The 8,409-nt window shown below is 36.4% G+C and overlaps 1 pseudogene; it reads left to right on the top strand.

Annotated features, from left to right (window-relative positions):
• The first annotated feature begins 577 nt into the window (after nucleotides 1-577).
• On the top strand, nucleotides 578-1,842 carry LOC101148852 (ribosome biogenesis protein WDR12-like; annotated as a pseudogene).
• The last annotated feature ends 6,567 nt before the right edge of the window (nucleotides 1,843-8,409 follow it).

The raw sequence follows: 8,409 nt of genomic DNA, 5'->3' as shown, positions 1-8,409 counted from the left end.
CTTTATTCACAATAATCAAAAACTGGAAATAATTGGAGTGACCTCCAATGAGTGACTGACTAAATGAACTCGTGCACCCATACATGGAATACTACTCAGCAATAGTAAGAAAAAAACCTCTAATAATACACATAGTATACTGGAGGAATCTTTGGATAATTTTGCAGAGTAAGGAAAGCCAATTCCAAAAGGAGCAGACTGTATAATTTCATTTATATAACAATCTTGAAATGACAAAACTATAGAAATGGAAAACAGATTCGTAGTTGTCAGGTGTTAGGAATGGTGAGAGTAGAGTTGGGAGTGTGAAAGGAAAGTGAATGTGGGGAAAACTAAAGTACATTAAATCTGTCTATATTACTTCTGTAAAATCAGATATATGGGATTCTACAATTAATTGAAAATATAGGAAGAGATCCAAGGAAACAAAGTGGAAGCCAGCCTTCAAATGCAGCTTCTCACTTACATATTGTCTAATTTTGAGCTGCGATTTTTTAATCCTAAGAGACCAGAGCTCTTGTTCTCTGAATACCAACCCATATGTTTCTGTGGGCAAGTCTTGTGTGTACTCCCTGCCATGTCTCCTTTCCAAACACACTTCTACAGTAATAACATGAAATATATCATAGATGATGTTCTCTTCTCAATCTCTGCTGCCTCTGAAATAGCTGACCTTAGTAACATGAATAAATTGCTGAAGGACAAAAATGAGTTCGACAAACATGTGGAGTTTGATTTCAAACTGGAGGGCCAGTTTCTGCTAATTTCCTTGGTCAAACACATGGACCTTGAGATCATCTCATCATAAGAGGTTGTGGAACTAGAATGTGGAGAAGTACACTGCCCACCAACCAGAGCAATGCATATTCTATGATGACTGCATCAGTTCAATTAAAGGGGCAGAGGAATGTACCTTGACTGGTTCTTATGATGAGACTTCTGGGTTCTGATGCTTGGAAGAAAAGTTCGTAATGATGATTGTGAAATATACAGATGCTGTGAAAAATGTGGCCTGGGTGAAAAAAGACAGTTTGTCTTGTTTTTACTGAATTCTTCCATTGATCAGAGTACTGTCTTACCGGAGTAGAATTTAATGAGAAACAGGGAAAGCCCTACACTGCTGCAGAGATCATACTGGAAGTGTAGATTATATAGCTGTTGATAGCTCAGAAACTATATTTTGCAGTGGCTGATGAGATAAAATGTTAAATATCTAGTCTACAGTCTCTATAGATAAAGAAGATGAAATGGGGGAACACACAAATTGAGAAAGAAACAGAAAACAGAGCAATTGGAACTAACAAGGACTCCCATGCTGACCCTCTCTGACCACAAGGAAGCAATTTCCTTGGTTCTGTGGTCAAATGTTGAAGGAATCTGCAGTGCATCTTGGGACCACACAATTAGAGTGTGGCATGTTGAGTTCAGCAGTCTTAACTCAGCTTTGTCAGGAAATAAAGTATTGTATTTTCTATTTTCTATTCTGTAAATGTTTAGCATCTGGAAGCACAGACATGCATATAAGACTGGGATCCCCAAACTAAAGATAGTTTTTTTGCTGTCTTTTTCCCAACTTCACATACAGGCTGGGTGACATCAGTAAAATGGTCTTCTATTCATGAACAGCAGCTGATTTCAGTATATTTAGGTGACACTGTCAAGCTGCAGAATACAAGAAGTTTTAAGGCTCCATTCTGTGATCTAGCTGCTCATGAAGACAAAATTCTGAGTGTAGACTGGACAAACACAGGGATACTTCTCAGTGGAAGATCAGACAATGAGTTATATTCCTACATATATTCACCTACCACTTCCCATGTGGGGCATGAAAGTGAACGATAATTTCATTATAGATTCTTTCTACAAATATTGGTAAAGAATCATGAAATTACATTGATGCAGATGCAGAAAGCAGCCTTTTAGATTAAAGTTTTTATAATAGTTTCATCCTTTATAATAGTTAATATACCACTTTTTTATTTTATAATGGAATAGTTGGTGTTTAGAAAATATAAAATGTGGCCTGCATTTACTACCCTATATAAATTATTGAAGATAAACTTTGAGTTTTTAATTTCTTTTTAAAAGTGTTAATTTGTATTAAGATTTTCTTTTGAAGTTCTATAAAAGAGTACGTTACAAATACAAAAATAAAAACATAAACCTTAATTTTTAAAGAAAGTGTAGTGGTAAAGTTGTAGCACCTGTCTCCAGGTCCCACATTCTTAACATTGCACTGCATAGCTGTCTGCAATGTTTTGTCCTGGCTGTTTTCAACAGTTTTTTTTTTTTAACATAGTATTTTGTTTTGCTTTGTTTTTTATTATCTGATACTATGCTGATATTGCCTAGCATTTGTTTTTTTTCTAGACAGCACTATAGCTGTCTGCAATGTTTTGTCCCGGCTGTTTCCAGCAGTTTTTTTTTTAACATAGTATTTTGTTTTGCTTTGTTTTTTTATTATCTGATACTATGCTGATATTATCTAGCATTTGTTGTTTTCTAGATGTCCCTTGAAGTTAATTCCAGTACCAGACAACTACATAAAACTTCATGATTTAATGTCTATGTGCTCTGGGAATGTTGTGGACAAAAGGGTTTCATTCCAAAGAGTTTATGGATTTTAAATGGGGAAAAGATAAGGAAGTAGCTCCTGTGTGAGCCCATGTGAGACTGTTTATGATGGCCCTCTTTCTTCAGACTCATTCATGCCAATGCTACTTCCAAAAGGGAAAATACTCTGGAAGATTGCTTGGCCTTCTAACTCAATTTATCAAAAATATTCTCAGCATTAAAAAATTAAATCCATGATAAATTTTACTAGTTTCATTTGAAAAGAATGGGAAGTTAGAAAGAAACATATGGATTCTTTCCTTTCCCAAATCAAGAGAATTGGTTGGGTAATATGTCCTTTATTTTGTGAATTTTGTAATGTGCCCATCCAAGTTGGCAGGAAGGAGCAGATGGCCTTTTTCGCCTTCGTTGATTTTATTGGGCAGGGGAAACTCTCAAATTACCAAAGAGATGAGGGGAAAGTTTGAGAAAAATTAGAGTCAGAAAATGCAAAACCAGGATGTATTAGGATTATCCAGAGAAACAGAACCAATAAAATGTATGTTCATATAGAAATATATTTATTCATTCTGAATAATTGGCTTACCCAATTCTAGAGGCAGGCAAGTCCAAAATCTACAAGGTGTGTTGTGGGAAGTCAGGGACCCCAAAGAGAGGGACCGGCTGGAGCCAAGGCAGAAGAACATAAACTGGAAGATGTCATGGATATTTATCAGTTCCCCAAGTTAATACTTTTATAATTTCTTATGCCTGTCTTTACTGCAACCTCTGAACATAAATTGTGAAGATTTCATGGACATTTATCACTTCCCCATCAATACTCTTATAATTTCTTATGCCTGTCTTTACTTTAATCTCTTAATCCTGTTATCTTCATAAGCTGAGACTATATGTCACCTCAGGACCACTATTGTACAAATGGATTGTAAAACATATGTGTTTGACCAGTATGAAATCAGTGCACCCTGAAAAATAACAGAATAACAGCAATTTTCAGGGGATAAGGGAAGATAACCATGAGGTCTGACTGCCTGCAGGGTTGGGCAGAGTAGATTCATATTTTTCTTCTTGTAGAAAGCCTATAGATGTATGTGTGAGTAGAAAAAATATCACTGAATTCTTTTCCCAGCAAGGAATAACCCTGGGGAAGGAATGCATTCCTGGAGGTAGGTCTACTGACGGCCGCTCTGGAGTGTCTGTCTTATGCGGCTGAGATAAGGACTGAAATACACCCTGGTCTCCTGCAGTACCCTCAGGCTTATCAGGATTGGGAAATTCCAGCCTGGTAAATTTTAGTCAGACTGGTTCTGTGCTCTCGAACCCTGTTTGCTGTTACAGTGTTTATCAAGACAATGCATGCACAGCAGGACATAGACCCTCATCAGTAATTCTAATTTTGCCTTGCCTTATGATCTTTATTGCCCTTTGAAGCATGTGATCCTTGAAACCTACTCCCTGTTTGTACACCCCCTCCCCTTTTAAAATCCCTAATAAAAACTTGCTGGTTTCGTGGCTCGGGATTGCCATCACAGTCCTACCAATATGTGATGACACCCCCAGAGGCCCAGCTGTAAAATTTCTCTCTTTGTACTCTTTCTCTTTATTTCTCAGACCAGCCGGCACTTAGGGAAAATAGAAAGAACCTACGTTGAGATATTGGGGGCTGGTTTCCCCGATAAAGGTGGCCAGCAGGCAAAGACACAGGAAAGAGCTGAGGTTGCAGTTCAAGTCTTAAGATAGTTTATTGCAGAAATCAGGAAGAGCAGATGAAGTCTAATGACAGTCTGCTGGAAAATTTCCTCCTGCTGGGGTTTGGGGTGGTGATGGAATAGGATTTATCAAGCCTTTTTTTCTATTAAGCTTTCAACTAATTAGATGAAACTAACTCACATTATGTAAGGCAATCTGGTTTACTCAAAGTCCAATAATTTAAATGTAAATCCCATCCAAAAGCACCCTCACATAAATATCGAGAATAAAGTTGGAACAAATATCTGTAATGTGGCCCAGCCAAGTTGACACATAAAATTAAGCATCACACAGAGAAATTACTTTAGGTTAGAGAAAAGAACTAAATAATGAGAACACATGGGCACATAGAGGGAAAAACACACTGGAGTCTATCAGAGGGTGGAAGGTGGGAGAAGGGAGAGGATCAGAAAAAATAACTAATGGATACTAGGCTTAATACCTGGTGATGAAATAATCTGTATAACAAACCCCCACATCTACCTATGTAACAAACCTGCACATCCTGCTTATGAACTTAAAATAAAAGCTAAAAAAGAGAAAAGACATAAATACTGAAAAGGAAAACTGCAGAAAATTCTACTTTACTTAGAATAGTAAATCCTTGGACTGAAGGATTAAGATGAAAAGGGATTGCTAGGAATGCACAATGTCTTGTTTGTAGAAGATGCACAGCAGTGAACAAGAAAGATGCTTTAGGTTCTAGGACAGAAAATTATCCTCATTTTATCCACCAGGTTTAATTTTAAGCAGCAACATTATTAGCAAACCTATAAAGCTCTTACTGTGAACCAAACACTCACCTAGATATTTTACACATATTAACTGATTGAATAATTACAATAACTTGAGAAGCAGAATGTATTATCCCATTGTTACAGATGAACTATCTGTAGCATGGAGAAGTTACATAAATTGCCCAAGGTCATAAACTTAATATATCTCAGACCTGGATTTGAACCTAGGACACCTAATGTTGGACCTTGTGTTCTTAACCACTATCTTCTAACACCCTTTATTATTGTAGCTGAGATTTTTCACTTGGCTTTGAATTCACTGCTGTAATATTGACAGTGCTAGCACAGCATGCCCTAGTTTTCTGGAGGAGAACTTGTGGGGTAAAGTCAGAACCACCATGCCTGATCCTGTTTTCCAATTTGCCAGATCAGGACAATTACTGCTTGGTGTTATTAGGAATTAAAGATAAAGTAACCATCACAGTGCTTTGTTCGAAATAGAACACAACACTTTATTTCCTGTCTCTTCTTCCTGCCTTCCTTCCTAGTAACAATTTATTCCTCCTGCCTAATGTCTCTATAGATGTTAAGTGTTCTGAGAAAGGTGTGTATACTATATAAGTCAGAATTTCAAATCAAAGAGCTAGAGAACATTATGACCAGGGAATACCTGACATAGGAGTCATACATTGTTGAATGAATATGACTCACGTTAAGAGAGAATTAAAAACATGAATGGTATAAGTAGAAAAAACAAACTCAGCTTCTCCCATTATACTCTCACAACACGCTTCTGACACCATATGTGTGGGGATTTTTTCCACCAGCAAGCGAGCAATCAATTTTGTAGCGGAGACCAACCAGGTGTCTTCTACTCCAGTGCAATTCTGAGACTCTCTAACCTGAGATAGCATCACATCCCACAGGTTGAGGACTCAGAACCACAAGACAGCCCACATGTCAGACACCAGTCACAAATCCAGGCCTCCAGAACTTCAGACCAACTGGCTCAGCTTCAAGTTTGGTTTCCACAACCTCTTCATCAGGTTCCATTAATTTGCTATAGTAGCTCACAAAAAGGGAAGCAAAGAAATAACGCAGGGTGAGATCTGGAAGGATCCTGAGTGCAGGCGCTTCAGTTCCCATGGAGTTGGGGTGCGCCCTCCCAACAAGTACATGAATTCCTCTTCACCTTCCTGTAAGCCTCCATCAGTTCAGCTGTCCAGAAGCTCACTGTAACCTCTCCTCTTGGGCCTTTTTTTGAGACTTCATTGTATAGGCATGATTGAAGCATGGATAATGATGTAGAAATGTGATTGGTCAAAAAGGGTGTGATCTAATACTAGTAGACTGAGTGGGAAAACCCAGCGAGGTCTGCCTGTTCAGATTCTTCTTGGCATCTCTGTACAACATTCTTTCCTCCTGAGTATGGGGCAGAACCTCTTCTGAAATCAGTCTGACTTACAATCAGGCAAGGTGGGTCAGAGAATATCTTGATGGCCAGCTCCAAGACATAAAGGCAAGGGAAGAATATATTTTAAGTTTCTATGGAAGGCCTTGGGTAGAAAAAGGAGCAGGTGAAAGGAGGGCAGGAGAAGGTCAGAGAGATTCTATTTTCTGAGTCTTGCTTCTAAGGCCTAAAGTACCCCAACATTATAACCAGAGACTTCCACCTTTATCACTAAGAATCTGTTTCAAAGTTGTTTCAGGAATCAAAGACAAAAGATGCTTTAACAAAAGATATCACTTTAGTCACTTAGTAAATATCAAGGGCTATGGGAGTTATGAGACGGAAACCATGGAAGAAAACCAATACACACAAATAATATCACATGGTATTAAATGAAGAAAAACATTATTTTTTTTAACCTGCAGAATCCTTAACTCTTCCTTAAACTAAGGAATAATGTGATACTACAGGCTTTGCTTATGGTTAAGTTAACATAAAATTTGCTTTGTAAACACAACAAAGGATTAACCCAAAAGGTTAAACCTAATTATGTCAATATATTTATTTTACATTTTAGAGATTGACCCTAATTATGTCATATTTATTTTACATTTCAAATATTTTTTTAAATTTTATTACAGTTAAGCAGATATATAGGCTTACATATACACGCACTATGTTTTGATAGATATGTAGGTAGGTACATAGATAGATAATTATCTCTAGATTAGTACCAAACAGTGGAATTTTTATTCCTTATCTGTTTGAAAGCAGCTTCTAAAAAAAAAATTAGGCAAGACTGGAGTCATTTTCACCTAAAAATGGTTCTCAATTTTTTTCCTGACTGTGATTTTTTTCTTCTGAATCTAAAGCCAAGAAGATAATTTATTTTTAATAAGAATGCTGTTTATTTCAACTAGATTTTTCGTAGTACTTAGCATAACTGTATATAATCAATGCTTTATAAAATTTTCATTTCTTTTTCGTAGATGGATTTTTACCTTTGATTATATTAATAAGATAAAAACTGAAATCTAAGATAACATCAGTGAAATTATCCCATTTAAAACAAATTACTTTTCTTTACTCTGTTATTTGGAACCAGCCTTTCCTTCTGTTTGGTTTAATTTGAAGTTGATTTATAGATAAATTTCCTTAAAATTTCTGATGTATGGATACGAAATCTCTTATTTCATCAATGAGTTAGGATCATCACAGTAGATTTCTGGAAAATAGTTATGCATATATGCCTAAATTACCCTACTGTCTACAGTTTCTCTTACTGGCTTTTAATTCTTTATGCCTTTAACCCCTGTATATGTCTATCACAGTTAATGCAGACATTCCACAACAATTTATGTTTCTTCTCAGTTAAAGGGAGATATTTGTTTGGTTTGGATTTTTGTTGTTGTTACAAGGAACAAAAACTTACTCAAATAAGCTCAAGCTAGTGTTTTTGTAATATGTCACTCTGGTCCCCACCCATAGACGGATCAAGATATATCCAGGCCTCCCACAGATTGCAAGTGGGAATTTGAAAGCCATTAGGAATGGATATTTCTATTTATCATGGGCCAGAAGTTCTTTCAGTCATTAGATCTTTGTTCCTTTCTGTATGCCTAAATTATTTTGTTTTTTTAATTTACAGCCTAATCTGAAAATTTTATGTTTTTTACCTCAAGTGTCAGTGGAAACAGACTTAGTCTCATGGCTTCCAAATTCTAAATTTCTAAAAGGTAAATCTAATTGCCCTAACTCATATTTTGATTAGAGCTTCAAAAGTCATAGGAAATGATGCAGCCTACATCTTCTTCATACTTAACATCAAAAGAGTTATGTCCTATATATTTTAAATATACATCAATTATATCCGTTCCTCTCTTGTCATGATTATGGGTG

This window comes from Gorilla gorilla, chromosome 10 (assembly GCF_029281585.2).
Source record: "Gorilla gorilla gorilla isolate KB3781 chromosome 10, NHGRI_mGorGor1-v2.1_pri, whole genome shotgun sequence".
Classification (NCBI taxonomy): domain Eukaryota; kingdom Metazoa; phylum Chordata; class Mammalia; order Primates; family Hominidae; genus Gorilla; species Gorilla gorilla.
This window is presented reverse-complemented; position numbering and strand designations above follow the sequence as displayed.